The following is a 16,355-nucleotide window of genomic DNA, read 5'->3' on the forward strand; positions in this document are numbered from 1 at the left end:
ATCCCAGGCCTGCATATACTTAGCTTTAATTTCTCATTCGATGTTTCCATGCTAAAACATCTGTGCAAATTCCGCTATCTCTGTTACTTCCCCTCTCATTTCAACAGTCTTCTTTTTCATCTTTGCTAACATTGATGCTAAGATGTAAACTCCTGGATGACATGCAAGGTCATTTTATTCAATTTATTCAGTGTGGCATTACCTGCATTCAGCCCCTGTGCATAACAGGCAGTCAACCAGTATTAACTGAGTGTATGATTTAAATACCAAAGTGAAAAGAGGAAGTTGTCACACAAGGACATGTATATTTGGAAGGCATCAAGTTTTTCAGAAAAGGAAACTAGATAAGGCAAATGTTGTGGCAAGACTGAGCACGATACTTGTACAGTGCTGCCTGTAAACCAGGATGAAGAAAATCAGTTCTTACAAGGGATAGGGGATGGTAGGAAATAAAGAAGAAAACAGAAGGCCTTTATTTTAGGTACAAGGAAGAATGATGATAAAGCAACAAAGAAAACAACCTTTTTGGAGGCAGGTAAATGCTGAATGACAATAAAGGTCCTTTAAAAAAAGACCATAATCTGGGAGAAAACATCTCTAACAATGAGGCTCACTCTTACTAAAGGTTGTAGTTTGGATACAGTTTGACAATACGCCCTAAATGTTTATGTGCTGGGTAGTTGCTCCCCAGGGTAACAGTATTAACAAATGCCAGAGTTTTTAAGAAATGGGGGCTTGATGAAGATGATTGGGTCACTGGGACACCATTCCCTGAATGGACCAATGTAGCGCTCCCAGTACCAGGTTGATTCTCACAAAAGCCTTTCCCATAGGCAGACACCAGGCTGTTAGGACATTCCAGCCCCCAGCATCATGAGTCAAATCCATTTCTTTCCTGTGCAATATCCAGAGTCAGCTATTCTGTTACAGCAACATAAAGTGAGCTAAAACACTGAGGTGATAGTATTGATCTTTCAGTTCTGCCCGTTTCTAACAGAACCCTGGATGCTATGACACGAGGGCTTCCTACATCATAGACAGCAACTACAGCCCAACCTCAGAGGATTGTCTGGAAATGGGCACATGAGTGAGGGCAGGGTCAATGGCTTTGATGGAGACTGTGGACTTAGGGCTGCAGAGTATATAAAACACAAGCCCAGAGGCTAACATACAGGTATTAAAGTGTAATAAAGAAAATGTGGCTTTGGGGCTAGCATTGTGGCAGAGCATCTCAAGACTCCATCTGCAAGTTCTGCATCCCCTGTTGGCCTAGTTCCTGCTACTTCCTGTCCTGCTGCCTACTAATGTGCCTGGGAATGCCGCAAACGAAAGCCCTGGATTGGGATTGGGTCCTGGTCACATACACAGATCACAGTGGAGTTTCTGCCTCCTGGCTTCTACCTGCCGCAGCCTCAGCTGTTTGGGGGAATTACTAACAGATGTCTCTGTTTCTATCTGCCCAGCCACACTCTGTCCTTCAGATCATTAAATTTTTTAAACAAAAGGAAATGACGCCTTACATTTGATATTCCAATAATATCTGGAGAGATTATGTTGAAAAAATTATGGAAACTAGAATACTCAACTGCAGAGAGGGGATGGGATTGTCCACCAGCAGTGGTCTGACGGTGAAGAACGAACACCATCTGAGAGAAGAATCATGGAGTAAAGAGTTCCCAGCTTGACCCTCAGGCAGGACAATAGGCAACCACAAGTCTCCGGTCCTACCATTATACTATTACTCCACTACAGAAATAGCACATGGTTGCCTATTAAATCGGCCTGAAAACTGGCTCCTGTCAGAACACACACACATACACACTCTGACACACACACATTCACACACTCAAAAAGCGATGGAAAATTGGGTTAAAAGTTTGGGGCAGGTGTTTCGTACAGTGGTTGAGACTCCAACATCACCTCCCACGTGGGAGTGCCTCCTTTTGGGTCCCCGCTTTGCTCTCAATCCCTGCTTCCAACCTATATATATGTTGAGAAGCAGTGGTGATGGCTCAAGTTCCTGAATCCCTGTTACCCATGTGTGAAGCCTGGACTGAATTCCTGGTTTCTGGCTTCCTCCTGACTCAGCCTCAGCTGCTGGAGGCATGTGGAGAATGAACCAGTGATGGATCTATCTCTGCAGTGTGTTTCTGTCCTTCTATCTTTCAAATAAAATAAAATTAAAATATTTTTTGAAAAATTCAGTTTATTTTGGTGTAAGAAATTTTAAGTCCATGCCTATAGAAATCTTTTAAAAGCTCATAAAATGTTTATTATAAATTTCAAAGTTTTTGCACCAAAGAAAATATCTTTTAATTCTATCTTCCTCAAACATTTTAATGTACCTGTAAATACGTGTGAGTATTTAATTTGATACCAGATTTATTAATATATATTTAGATATGTGTAAATTTTCAAATAAATCACTTCAAATTAGCATGTTTAACCTACCAAACACTGTCCTTAGCTGCACAGTACACTATACACCATCAATTCCTGGGAACTATGGTTTGCTGCTGCCCAGTACCCCAAGAGCATTTTGACACATATTGTTCATCCAGTATAAATCAGAACTCAAAGCATGCTTTGTATTAAATATATATAATTTTGTATCATAAGCTGAAAATCACCAAATGAAATCATAATACGTTTATGAACATATTTTTTATAGATCCAGGGATTTTCTCTTACTCTCCTTATTTCCTATCATCCCCACTGTTTTTCCCCATATTATTACAGTAGCATAGTCCTGCAGCAATAATCACATGTCCATCATTGTGTTATTTAGGCATATCATGACATTGTAGGTATAGACAATGGTAGAAACTCCAGCAGCCTAAAGCCAAGATACACTTAACAGTTTTATTGGGACCTTCTCAGTACGCTAGTCTCCATGAGTTTCTCTAGGTTAACATTATGCATGTACATGTTTACCCAAGTATCTATTGATCTTGTGTTTTGCATGAAGCCTGACTTCTAACAGAGAGCACATATGATATTTGTCCTTGGGGGGTTGACTTGTTCCAGCGAGCATAGTGTTCTCTAGTTGGGACCATTTGGTTTCCAATGGTAGAATTTCAATCTTTTTAATGGCAGAGTATCATTCCTTAGAGTAGATGCATTTCTTTAACCACTCCTCTTTGATGAGTGTCTGAGTTGTTTCCATTTCTTTGCTATTGAGGCTTGTGTTGCTGTGATACAGGATTACATGTTACTTTCCCATTGGCATAATCATATTCCTTTGGATTCACTCCCAGAAGTGTGATAGCTGGGTCATATAGCAGATCAATTTTCAGTTGTCCCAGAATTCTCTGCACTGACTTCCATAGTGGTCTTACTAACCTCTATTCCTACCAACAGTAAAGAAGTGTAGCATTCTTCCTACACCCATGCCAGCAGGTGTTGTTAGTAGATTTATGAACATATGCAATCTCACTGGAGTTAGATTGAATCTCAATGATGTTTTAATTTGTATTTCCCTGACAGATAAAGAACCTGGGAATTTTTTTTATGTCTTTTAATCATTTGAGTTTGTTCTTTTGAAAAATGCCTGCTCATTTCCTTTGCCCATTTCTTCAGATGGTTGTTTGTCTTGTTATCCTTGAGATTTTGAAGCTCTTCTAAACCCTGGATATTAGTCCCTTACTGGTTGTGTAACGTGCCAAGATTTTCTCCCTTTCTATTGGTTGCTTCTTCACTTTGTTGGACTTTTCCTTTACTGTACAGAAGCTTCTTAGTTTGCTATCGTCCCATTTTTTTATCTGGGATTTGACTGTCCTAAGGAGGTGTGCATGAATAATATGGGTAAGAAAGGGACAAACTTGCTTTTGATGCTTTCTGATGTGTTTGGTTGAAACTGTGTGTGGAAGTGGATGAGGAAATAGATGAGGATGCACTTAGAGACTATTAATGTGTGGGACTAGAAAAAGACTTCAGGAATGAAGTAATATCCTCTCTCAAGCTTCTAACATTAGAACAAAAATAAAATAGTCATAGCATATTCCTTTTGATGTAAATAGAATGAATAACAAGAAAAGCAGTTTATTTTATTAGCCTCTCTGTGAGTGAAATGATCAATCTTTATTGTTTGCTATCCAATTATTTCTGTGCGTCCAGGAGCAGCCAGTACAGTGAGGCTACAGTCATGGAGGCACTGGTTCAGCCAAGAAAAACATTCGATTTTCAAAGGAATAATCAAGCAATGGCTGTGATGCCAAATGGCCAGAACAAGAATCTTTCTTTTATTATCGAATATTTCTTGAGATATATCCATTCTCAAATATGCTTAAGAGAGAAAAAAAAAACTGCTCCTTGAACCAGTGGAACACAACAAACTTTTAAAGTGGGGAGATTATGCAGCTTAGTGCGGTAGAAAGGCAACAGCTCACCACCTGCTGGGCGGACGGTCTCATATTGGCCTTAAGGTGGAGAGCAGGTTTCTACAAGAAATACTTGCTGGTCCCAAGGACATCTTCTTGATTTACCAGTCTGCTCATTAAGGAACCATGTGACAAGCAAAAATCCTTGATGCTTGAGTGGCTTCCTTTTCCGTGTGGGCTTGGTCCTGTATCCCTGGGAACTGGACTGCAGGTAAGGTTTGCCCTGACCCTGCTAGTGGTGGGACTCAGGTGAACCCTGGATGAAGAGTGAAACCACAGGGCTCACAACCATACTGTAAAGGTCAGGCAAGAGACCCATGCCTGCCAGAGGTGCTACACAAAGGGAGAAAATCAGCAAAATGGGACAAGGATAAAACGTGAGTGAGTGATGGAATCATTATATCATGGGCAAGCAAGGAGAAAGCAAATATGAATTCAGGGTAGAAAGAAACAATACCATGAATACCATGAGAGACATGAAGTGGGATCCACACAGGACCCAACTCAGGCTGGCAAGATATTTTTGCATTTCTTAAGGAGTGAATTTTAACTTCTTAAACTAATGGTAATGATCAAAGATGCAATAATTTAGATTTCACATATAAACATATAACATATAATGAAATTTAATTAGTACACAACTTCAGTGAGCATAAATGTGACTTTCCTAACCTTAAAGCTATATCCCATACAGGGCCTGCTATCCTACACAGAGGGCACTGCCCTCAGTCTGAGCTACAGGCTTGCTCCCAACACATTCATGGTCCTAAGGCAAGAATGCAAATGAAGCCACAGGTGGCACATGCTTAAGTATTTACAAGTTACTAATCAGGCTAGCAAGCTACTTAATTGTGTTCTGTATTCCTACCTTCCTAGCTAGACCCCAATAACAACCTCAAGGTCCAGCTTTGCATGTTGTCTTGTTCATGAGGGTTCCACAGGTGCTTGCAGGAGTGCAGGGTGGTACAGTGACCCAAACCCTACAACTCCTCTTAGCATTTGTTCCACCTGCACCTAAACAACGCAAGGACACACATGCCCAACTATCCAAACACAGAGAAAAAGATAGCTATTCTTCTGCCAACCTTTAACTCTAGGGGTTTTAAATTCCAAGTTCCGGACCCGGCTTGGTAGCCTAGTGGCCAAAGCCCTTGCCTTGCATGAACCAGGATCCCATAGGGGTGCCAGTTCTAATCCCAGCGGCCCCATTTCCCATCCAGCTCCCTGCTTGTGGCCTGGGAAAGCAGTCGAGGATGGCCCAAAGCCTTGGGACCCTGCATTAGCATGGTAGACTCAGAAGAGGCTCTGGGCTGTTGGCTTCAGATCAGAGCAGCTCTGGTCGCTGCAGCCACTTGGGGAATGAATCAATGGATGGAAGATCTTCCTCTCTGTTTCTCCTCTTCTCTGTGTATCTGACTTTCCATTAAAAATAAATAACTGTTTAAGTTCCTAGTTCCAAGATCTTCTCAGGAAAAGAAAGCCAAGAAGGGAAGGCTGCAGGCCTGAGCAGCAGCCGCAGAAGTGTTTGTGCAGTCTGAAAACCCTAGTTTACAAGAGGTTTGCAGCCATTAGAAAATATATCCCTTTAGCTCTTGAACTACCATTCCCAAGAGAAGAATGTCAAAGGATGAGAAATGGATTATCCTTCCTGAATCTAGGCTCAGTGAACAGCAATGAGTCTTTGACCTTGCCAGTTAAAAGTTTGACCACCCCTCTATTGCTGGAAGGATTTGTATCCAGACCCCATTGATACCAAAGTGCTCGATGTACCCAAGTCCATGACGTTATAAAGTGTTACTGATGTAATGTCGGGGCTTTTAATTGATAGGGATGATACTCCGTCGGCTCTACCTTCAGACCGGAGATGGTCTCACCAAGAAACTGTTGAATTTATCTGCACAATAAGATACTGGGCTTTATGCTTGGAAGACATGAATATTTTAAGATGTATTTATTATATTTAATAGAGAAGCAGATTTTACAGAGAAAAAGGGGAGTCAGAAGGAAAAAGATCAACCCACTAGTTCATTCCCCAAGTGGCTGCAATGGTTGGAGCTAAAGCGGTCCAAACCAGGAGCTAGGGGCCTCTTAAAATTCACCCATGCTGGTACAGGGTCCCAGGGCTTTGGGTCATCCTCCAGTGTCTTCCTAGGCCACAACAGAGAGCTGGATGGGAAGTGGGAACACCTGGACAGGAACTGGTGCCTATGTGGGATCCCAGCACTTGCAAGGCAAGGATTTAGCCACTGAGCAATCACACTGGACCCAAGACATGGATTATTGACAGGAAATGCTGATAATTCCTTTTTGTTCTAGAATTCTAGTACTAATCTGAGTCCTTAATCTCCAAACCATAATTCCACCTACAAGCTCTCATAAAAGCTGGTTTAAAGTCTTGCAAATTTGATTTTCAGGAATAAACAAAGCTTTTTTCCCTTCTTGCTGTTGCTTTGGTAAATGAGAGTCCTGTTCCTTCTGTGCTATGATATTCAGAAAGTCAAGTTGAAAGATGACTTTCCTATTCACAGAGGGACACTGCTTTCCTCTGAAGTAACAGAAGCCTAAACTTCAATGGACAGAAAGCCAAATGCAACAAGAATTACAAAGAACAAAATTTGTCAGTGATAATTTTTTCAAAAGTATTATATCCCCACACAGCTATTACTTCTCAATGCATTCTTGCACTTACAGGTCATGTAATAAAACTTAAGTAGCCCTCTACTTGTACATTCGACATTCAGATTAGAAAGGAAAGATGGTTCTGTTTATGAATAAAATACACTGAAACACTCCAACCCAGCCTCCTGCAAACTCTCTAATTTTGTCAATTGTCTTCAAGTTTCCATATAAAATATTGGAAGAGTAGCTTGCTTGTTAACCCATGCCGTCCACTTACTAGACGCTACAGTTGACTCCCTCATCAGGAAACAATCACTTCCAATAAGATACCCCAAACCAATTATCCACAAATAGAATATTGTAAACCAATCAAAGTCTTCATTAAAATTATGATCTGATCACCTTTAGTTGTTAAGTCAGTATAAATAAGAAAGGAATAAAGAGCATCGGATCAACTCTCTTGGCAAACACAATGGAAAAAAGAAGGCAAATCCTTTATTTGAAGGTAAATGAGGACGCAAGGATTAGAATTCACAGCACAAAGATTCTCTTTGCCTCTAGAATCTAAAATAGACACAGGCATTTGGCACAGCAGTTAACACACAACTTGAGACATTCCCATCCGTATCAGCAAGCCTCATTTGAGTCACTGTGTCCACCGTGGATTCTGCCTTCCTGCTAACACACATCCTGAAAGGCGGATGATGGCCCACGCACCACACAGAGACCCAAGCCGCGCTCTGGGCTCTCAGCTTCTTCCTAGCCCAGCCCTGGACTCTCGCAAGTATCTGAGAAATACAACAGCAGGTGGGAGAGCTCTGCCTTTCTGCCTTTCAAACAAGTAACATGAAAATGTATATACCGAAGGAGTCCAAATGCACATTTGAAAAAATAAAAGGAATAATATAAATTCTGAGTATTTGTTAATGTGACTGAACATTTTGCTACTTACTCATTGTCTTCTCAGAGAATAAAAAGTAATAGATACATACTGTAAATTAAAGATTTCTGACTTGCTGATGGGATTCTAATCTTTGCTTCTTAGCAAATAGAATTTTAACGAGGCACATTCCGAAAACTGCTTCTTTGTTTCTCAAACATATAATTCCTCTTGATCTAATGACTACATCCTTCCAATTTTATGTGAGAAAATCCTTAACAGTTTTATACAATTAAACAAAATCTGAGAAGAAAGAAAACTAATTCTGCATGTAATGCTGAGTCTAAGAAATAAGCTTTAATTCTAGAAGGCCAAAAAAACTCTCTGATAGACAATGCTCCCACAAATACACCCGTTTCTAGGATCTACACATACCCAAACAAACTACACAGAAAGGCTACTTTTTTCAACTGATGTCACATTATAGCCCTGATAACTGTATCAAAATTAAATTTTAAAATATAGCAATACAAGTACACATATTAAAATAGCTTAAGATGTCAGGCATAAAGAAATCCTTAAACACCTAACAACTAAGGCTAAACTTTCCTAATACACAACATCACCAGTAGTAAAAAAAAAAAAAGATGATTATCAATCTAATCATTACAGAGATCCTATTTTTAATTTAGAATTGTGGTAGAAACATAATTCAGAACAGGACTCTTACTACTCTAAGATTGAAGTAATACTAAAATACTCAGCAGGCTGCTCATGCTTGTGCTTGTGTTATACTGCCACCTGCTGGAACAAAGGTAAATGATTTTGAAAGAAAGCACTGACATGAGGTCAAGATCTTTGTTTTTGCAAATTAAAAGCAATGCACACTGAAAATAAAAATGAAAAGCATACAGACTGAATGAACTTGCAGGATGACAAAATAAACCATGACTATAAATCCACCAAGAACCCCCACTGTGGCATTATATAAAGGTATGGACTAAATCCTTATCTAACAGCGGTCTCTTGAAGAAGGTCCCCTGTTGTTCTCCGTTACACAGGACACAGAGGCAGAAAAAAACATAGATCCGAGGATTACCAAGGGTAGTTTTGGGAGATACATGGAAAGTAATGGCTGGCTTGTGAAGCAGATGTGAATGGAAGCATGATATAGAATCAAAGCCTTTGTAAACAATGGACACCCGCCATGAAGTTGTGAAGGCTGAAGTTCATGTACAATCCTGAAGAACCTTAGCACAGCAATGAGCATGGCTTGTCTCTGCTCTCTCATTCTGTGAGAGAAACACAAGCAGAAACACAAGCAATCATAACCAACAGATCCGTCCAAATATGTAGCTGATGCTGGCACAAGCTGCTGGAGATGAATCTACCAAAACAATACTGGGCAATATTATCTGCAATACTTGCAATATTGTCTGGGCCAGACAATACTGCAAGAGGAAGAGCCTCAGAAAGAAGAGATGAGTACCACAATTGTGAGAATGAAGAGGCCAAAGCTCTCTCTCTGTGACAATGTACGGGCGCAACAGGAAAGTCCAAAGTCTGCAACTGGGAAGAAGTCCTTCATCAGAACCCAATCTTCTAGCACCCTCATCTCACACTTCAGCCAGAAATACAAGATAAGCCAGCCAGTGTATAAACCATTGTCAGAGCAGCCAGCATAAAGACCACCGTGAGCCTTGTACTTTGCCCTGAGAATAGATTCAGTGTGGGCAGTTGGTGCTGCAAGAGAACCATGTAGCCACTCACCAGACTTCTGATGTTGGGGAATTTATTTCTCTGCATCTTGGATTTTGCAGTAAGACACAAGTAAGTAGCAAACCTGAGATTCACCACTAAGTCTGTCTGACTCTACTTTCTCCCCACAAACAACTATTGGTCTATAATGTAAAATCAATATAATTAGAATATGCTTTTTTCCAGAGAACAATGTGTGGTGATTATGAAGAACTGATAACTTACAAAGTTGATCAAGGATGCTAAGCAGAGTTTAATTATATGTGGTTCCATCAATTAGCATTCAATGTTGTACCAGCATGCAAAATAACACAACTTGGATCTAATGCTTTAGGAGCTTCTACGTTTCTCCTAGTTTAACACATTTTGTTAACTTCAGGACAGACTCCGGTTTAATGGTCTGTGTCTGATAAAATAGACATTCCAACTGTGCAGTTGCTAAGCTACCCAGTTGTGTGATCGTGCAGGTGTGTATTTACTCTCCAGAGCTACCAGTTGCAGAGTGGAGCTGATTCAGAGTTAGTCCGTGGGAGGTTGACTGCTTCTGTTGTCACTAATTCATACTCAGCCTAAGTGGCCGGGGAACACTGGGCTTACGCAATCTCGCAGCAAGAGAGATGAGAGCTGTGCTTCTGAAACAGCTGAACCTGAGTCTTGAACCTCAACCAGAGACACACTTCTGTCTCATCTCTGCTTCTGCTGAGTGGCTTCCTCTGTCCTAGCCACGTATTTCTACTAGATAGGAGACAATGATCGCAAGTGGGGCTGTCTCACTAACTTACAGACCTCTGAGATCAGAAAGAAAAACTGTGCCCTCCGTGAGACCCTTCTAGGGAAAAAAATCAAAGAAGGACCTTCTGTGTCCCAGGCTGGCTGCTCCGGCCTCCGTCACTGCTGGCCAGGGTAGGGAAAGGAACAGTGATCAACGGCCTCATAGAGCAACCATGTTATGAGTGTGTGTGTGTGTGTGTGTGTGTGTGTGTGTGTGTGTGCATCTATGTGTGTGTGAATGTGTTCGTGGGGGCTGTCAGAATAATAAATGTCCATTGCACCCATATTCCAGTTTTCAGTAAGTCAAAATTTTTAAGTTAAAGTGCCCAATATTTTCTCTTCTCAATAATTCTGAAGACCTTGTGTTGACAGTTTGTAGAAAACTGTAATTTAAGGGAGAAATTACAACCATTTGTCATGCTGAAAATATTGCTGTCAGTGGATACCAGAAAGCGTTTAGCAGGGAAACCAAAGAAGGCATCTTTCTCATCACCCAATAGCATTCCAGAAAGGGTCGGACATACGGGGGGATGCAACCTGCCTTCAGACTCCACTCAGCTGCAGCAGCCTTCTGCCTCCTTGTTTTCTTTCTGTCTCTGATCTTTCTCATGTGAGCCCCATAGGATGGGAAACAAGGATGCATTTGACCAGGTGCCAGTCATTTGTTTCCAGTGTGGTTTTCATCCCCTTGAAGAAAGCTGCCAGGCGAAACTCTTGCAAGAATCCCCTTCTTCGGCAATAGAGTGGCAAAAAGGTCTTTGCCTGAGAGATTGTATCATTAAAACTTCAGAACAAGACAGTGGATTAAAAAACAAGCCTTCATTTTTCTATAGAAATATGCTAAGTATCCATGATAGAGGGGAGGAGTCTCCTTCTCCAGCCGTAGTTCAAGAGCAAAGATTCCAAATAATCCTTTGTATGGAATAGGGAAGAAGATTTACGAGAAGGTTGCCTCAGGCTCTCAACTTCTTCCAGTTTATGGAAAAGTGTAGATTCCCCTGGGTCATGTTGGTGTTGCTGGGTACAAGATACTGGGAGCTTCACTGGCTCAGGATTGTAGAAAGTATGAAGAAAGCCAGTGTCTACCTCTGGGGCAGGATTCAAAGGCAGGCAGAGGGATGCAATTACCCATGACACAGTGGCATTGCCTGTGGCTTTTGCTACTGATGTCATTTAACAAAGATGCAGAGGCTTCCCATAGTTCAAGTGGATAGAGGGTTATCCTGAGATTTCTTTGAGAGATTTTGTCCAACAGAACATACTGATAGAGAAAAGAAAATGATAGCTATGCTTCTAAGGCAGGAATTGAGGAAGATGAAACCAACAGAATAGCCAGCCCAAGATGGCATTAATCACGTCAAAATGTTCAACAAAAGCACCCCAAGGGAAAGGCAGCATCTGGTCACCTGGCATGACATAAGAAACCCAACCGCCAAAGGAAAGCTACAAGGGAGCACCAGTGAAATAAAACAACCAGTAGTCCTTTTGCCCTGATACTTCTAGCTCCAACCTCAATGGGGCCAAAAAGCCAAGAGGGAAGGTAAATCAAGGAAAATGGAAGGACCATACTCCACCTCACTCATGACTTTTTCCAGAGCCATCACTGATTCTGTGTTGAAGGAGAGGGAGGAAAATGTTTCCAATTTAGCAAAAATAAATATTTTCATTCCAACAGGATTTTAGTGCATAAGAAGAAGGTCTTCAACTGGCTGAATTCACCAGTATTTAAAGATCTAGAACCTGTTCAAGGTATCACCAGGTAAATAGGAAAGGATAACCTGACAGAAAGCACGTGAGAGCAGCGATGGAAGAGAAATAAAGCAGTTTCGTGTCTGCATCCTATCTTTCCAGACCAATCAATAAGCCAATTGTGATGCATTCTCATCATTCATTGCATAGAGAGAGGGTTTTCTCTTGGTAAAAGAATCTAAAGGGAAAGAAAAACAAACAATATAAGCTAACATCTACTCCTCGGGATTGCTGGCACTTGGTTTAGCTGTTGGAGGATCAGAAGGCTTTGCAGTGGTTGAAGAGAAAGCAGAGCCATTCAAGATGCTGACAGTATGAGCAGAACCATGGAGACAGCCATGCCGACAGCTCTAGGACAAGAACAAGGCCCCAGTTTGGAAAAAGGATTGACATTACAGGCAGTGACTGTCAGTGTTAAAAACCAAAAATGCAATGTACAGTCCACATACGGCACAAGAAGTAGATATGGGGCTGGCATTGTGATACAGTGCATTAAAGCCCCACTTGCAATGCCTGTCAGTCCAGTTGGAGTGCTCCCTGTTGTGCTTCTGCTCCAGCTCCCTGCTGCTTCACACAGGAAAACAGCAGCATATGGTCCAAGTGACTGGGGTCCCTGCCACCCAAATGGAAGACCCGCATGGAGTTCCTGGCTCCTGGCTTTGGCCGGCCCCAGCGCCAGCTGTTCAGGCCTCTTGAGGAGTGAACCAGTGGATTGCTTTCTCTTTCTGCCCATCTCTGTCATTCTACCTTTCACATAAATAAAATAAAATAAATCCTGTTTTTAAAAAGGGAATATGATATAAACTGTATGACAAATTGTGACTGTGGACTAGAAATGGGAAAAGTAAGACCAAACTAAAAGACAAGTCAGGAGTCAGACAGGACTGATCTGGACTCTTCCACATAAGCTTATCTCTATAGTGCCTGATTGTGCTGAAAATAGGACCTTTGGGATTTCCTCCAAGACCACCTTGTCTCCTAGGAAATCCTACAGACCCCAAAGTCGGATTTTGTACAATAGACTCCCCCGAAGCTGAGCTTAGAGACCACAGAAGGTATGCTCTGCTCAACAGGCTTCTACAAACCTCAGCTGGATTGATGAGGAGTCAGCATCCGCCTCATGGTGCGGTCTTCGCAACTGAAGCCACTGATTGCTCAGGGGCCGTGGCATCCCTGCAGTGGTCTGGCAGGGCTAACAACAGAACAGCTCTGTCTCCTCCCCAGGCCTCCGAAGGAACTGAGGGCTGTGTCTATTCCAGTTCTCAGCAAGCAGGCGGCAGGAGACAGCCACAGCCCATCATTCTGCCCGACTTCATTCAGCACAGCCTGGCCTTACTTCTGCAATGACAGGCAGAAAAGAAAAGTAGTTGAAATGAATGTCACTTCAATAAGTTTTCCCACCTGGAGAAATTCTTGTGCCCACCACAGTCAGGCGAGATCATGATCTCACAAGCTGTCAGCTTTCATTTTCCTTGTTCACACCCAGTTAAACGCCTCCATGGAAGCCCTTATGTGAACTACGGAAGTTTCATGCATATTCTTTATAACTAATACTTTATCCAGTACAGTTCTCCAAAGGATGCATTTTATCGACCTGTATTTGGGGAATGACTGTCAGTTAACCTTGTAATTGCCTCCTCTAAGTTCTGGCAGTTGGGTCAAACTGGATACAGAAACCCAAACATCTTGAAAAGGAGAAAAATCGATGTAAATAAATGTAATTTCTAAATAAAATATGCTTTTACCTAATTGAAGAGCCATTATCAATTAGTCAAATTCAACTTTAATCAGACATGAATGATTGAGGAATTCTATATTTAGAAGGACACAGTTAGCATTTTAAAACCTACATATCTTATACCATTAGCCTTGAATATCTTTTACCAGGTAACTGAGGTGTGAGTTTCAATTCCCAGTACCAAACCAAGAATAAAATTATTTTAATTATGGTCAACTGGGTAAGGAATACTGACAGTCTAATTGCTAAACTGTAATTCTGTATTCTGTCCCTGGGAGACATACACCTGAGCCAACTGCTTCACTAATTCATTAAGGCATTTCCCTGTGCATCAATTAGCAAATCATGTGTCTTGATTACTTTACTTAGGGAAAGTTACCCCTGTGAAAAAGAATTTTACCAATCATCAAAGTACAGGAAAAAAAAAATCCTTCTGGCCTATTATATGTTGATTTTCATAAAAAGCATGTAACAGATTAGGATGGCTCTCAACTGTCTGTGTCCCATAATCAATAAAATGATTTCAAAGACCATGTTTTCAGTTTAGGATTGGATTTTCTTCATCTTTATATCCCCATGGTACCAAACTCAATATCTTTAGTAAATAGCCACTGACACTTTTATTCCTATAGATCATTTGTAATTTTGATAATCTATAGTTACTATTGTGTTTTCGCTGTTTTATCCAAAAATATTCAAAGTGGAAAAAAAAAGATAAAATCAGAGTAAAAGCCAGTGAATGACCATAACAATAAGAGTCTATATATGGAAATGAAAACAATAAACCTTTTAACAGGTCTCTATACATAGAGAAGACATTCTGTAAACATTTGTTGTTAAATGAACAAAAATTAGAATAAGAGGTGAGTCTACATTTTGACCTTGATGCCTAAGATTTTACCTCTACGGTCAATAAAAAGTACACTCACTAAACATGAATTTTAGCTTTTCCTATTTTAATATACCTCCCTTTAATAAAGGCAATTCTACACACCACCCCCCCAAAAAAGAAGATGAAGAATCCGGATTAGTAACAGCCAGAGAAATATAACTGAGACGGCACAGTCATCCTAGATGACTGACCCTCTATGGGACTTAATCACAGCAAAAAGAAACACTGAAGCTTTCATCCCCCATAATCATGGCCTGTGTCAACACTCTTCTGATGCTGTCATTTCCAATAGATTCCAAGGGCCATTACTGACACCAGAATTGAGCATGGAGGGCATGAATCTCATAGCATTTGCGTTGTGTTATTGTTCCTGTATGTGCTGTGGAAAGACATGATTCCAGGAGAGGATCTCAGTCTAGTGGACATTTCTCAATATTGGCACAACCTGGAAACACAATGCCCAGTTTGGGAAATCTCACCATGGGAACCTAAGATACAGCGAAGGATAAGCTCTAAGTTCTGAATCCTTCCCTCCTGCCTGCTTACTTGTCATGGTGCACTTGTGATGCAGTGGACAGCAATCAATGCTTCTAAATTGTGGAAGAACTGGCCACAGGCATGGAGACAAAGCTTATTCACAGTGGCAGAGCATTTGGGGGTGGTTTCAGGAGCCCAGCAAGGTGGCAGCAAGGGTCACTGAACAGAGGTCAGCAGAGCAATGAACCGCACGTTCAGAGATGTACGTGGTTGACTGTTCAGCACATTCTTGGCCATGACTTCAGTCTCTGCTTTTCCACTTGTTTCCTATACCTGGGCAATTCAGTGAGCCACCACTGGCTCTTTTAACAAACGTGTTGTTTAAATTATGTAGGTTTCTTTTTGTTTCCCATCAAAGACCTTGATTTGTAACGAGGAAAAAATGTCATTTTTAAACATCTAATTTTCTAGGAAATGAAATGAGGCAGATTTGCTAATAAAAATTAAACTCAATAATTTAGAAACTGCTTGTTTGCTCTCATATCTCACTATTCCTTAGCTGTAATTATTTTTTTCTGGTGTATGTAAACCAGTAACCTAATTACCAAAAACCATACTAGACATCTTATTTACCCTTTGAGAAATACTTTTTTCTATAATCATAATAAATGAAATCATTAAATTTAGGATTTAGAGAAATTTACAGGTAATTAGGTTAACCCATCACCAGAGGGAATAAATCAATGCATCCTCTACTTAGATTAACCAGCTAGAGAATCTGCCAATAAAGGGAGCAAAGCTTAACTAAGTTACATTCTGTTTCATTTATATGCTTTAAAAGGATCAGCTTTGTCTTTAAATTTAGAAGTAGCTATTGAAGACTTTTGCACAGAGAGTTCACGATAAAAAGAATTCTACAGCCATAAATCTTTATTTTCCTTGGGTAAAAGCGCATGCTTTGAGAGTCATCCAGGGCTTCAGACATGACCTGAGACCCAACACGGTGTCTAACTGTCACTGAAGAATGCCAGAGGGATCAAACCTGGCGTTCCACTGAGGATGCAAAGACTAAAGGAGACTTTAGACACTCTC

General features: G+C 40.9%; 1 protein-coding gene and 1 long non-coding RNA gene across 2 annotated transcripts in view; one reads left to right on the plus strand and one right to left on the minus strand.

Annotated features, from left to right (window-relative positions):
- GALNTL6 (polypeptide N-acetylgalactosaminyltransferase like 6) overlaps nt 1-16,355 on the plus strand; it is a 726,107-nt gene that overhangs the window by 566,509 nt on the left and 143,243 nt on the right. The window lies entirely within an intron of this gene.
- Nucleotides 1-16,355, minus strand: part of LOC121146413 — a 399,682-nt gene that overhangs the window by 291,403 nt on the left and 91,924 nt on the right. The window contains exon 3 of the long non-coding RNA XR_005882213.1: nt 13,242-13,494. This is a non-coding gene — a long non-coding RNA (uncharacterized LOC121146413). The remainder of the gene's footprint in view (nt 1-13,241; nt 13,495-16,355) is intronic.

The sequence above is a fragment of the Ochotona curzoniae genome, unplaced genomic scaffold (assembly GCF_017591425.1).
Source record: "Ochotona curzoniae isolate NIBS_2020 unplaced genomic scaffold, NIBS_Ocur_1.0 scaffold_4505, whole genome shotgun sequence".
NCBI lineage: Eukaryota > Metazoa > Chordata > Mammalia > Lagomorpha > Ochotonidae > Ochotona > Ochotona curzoniae.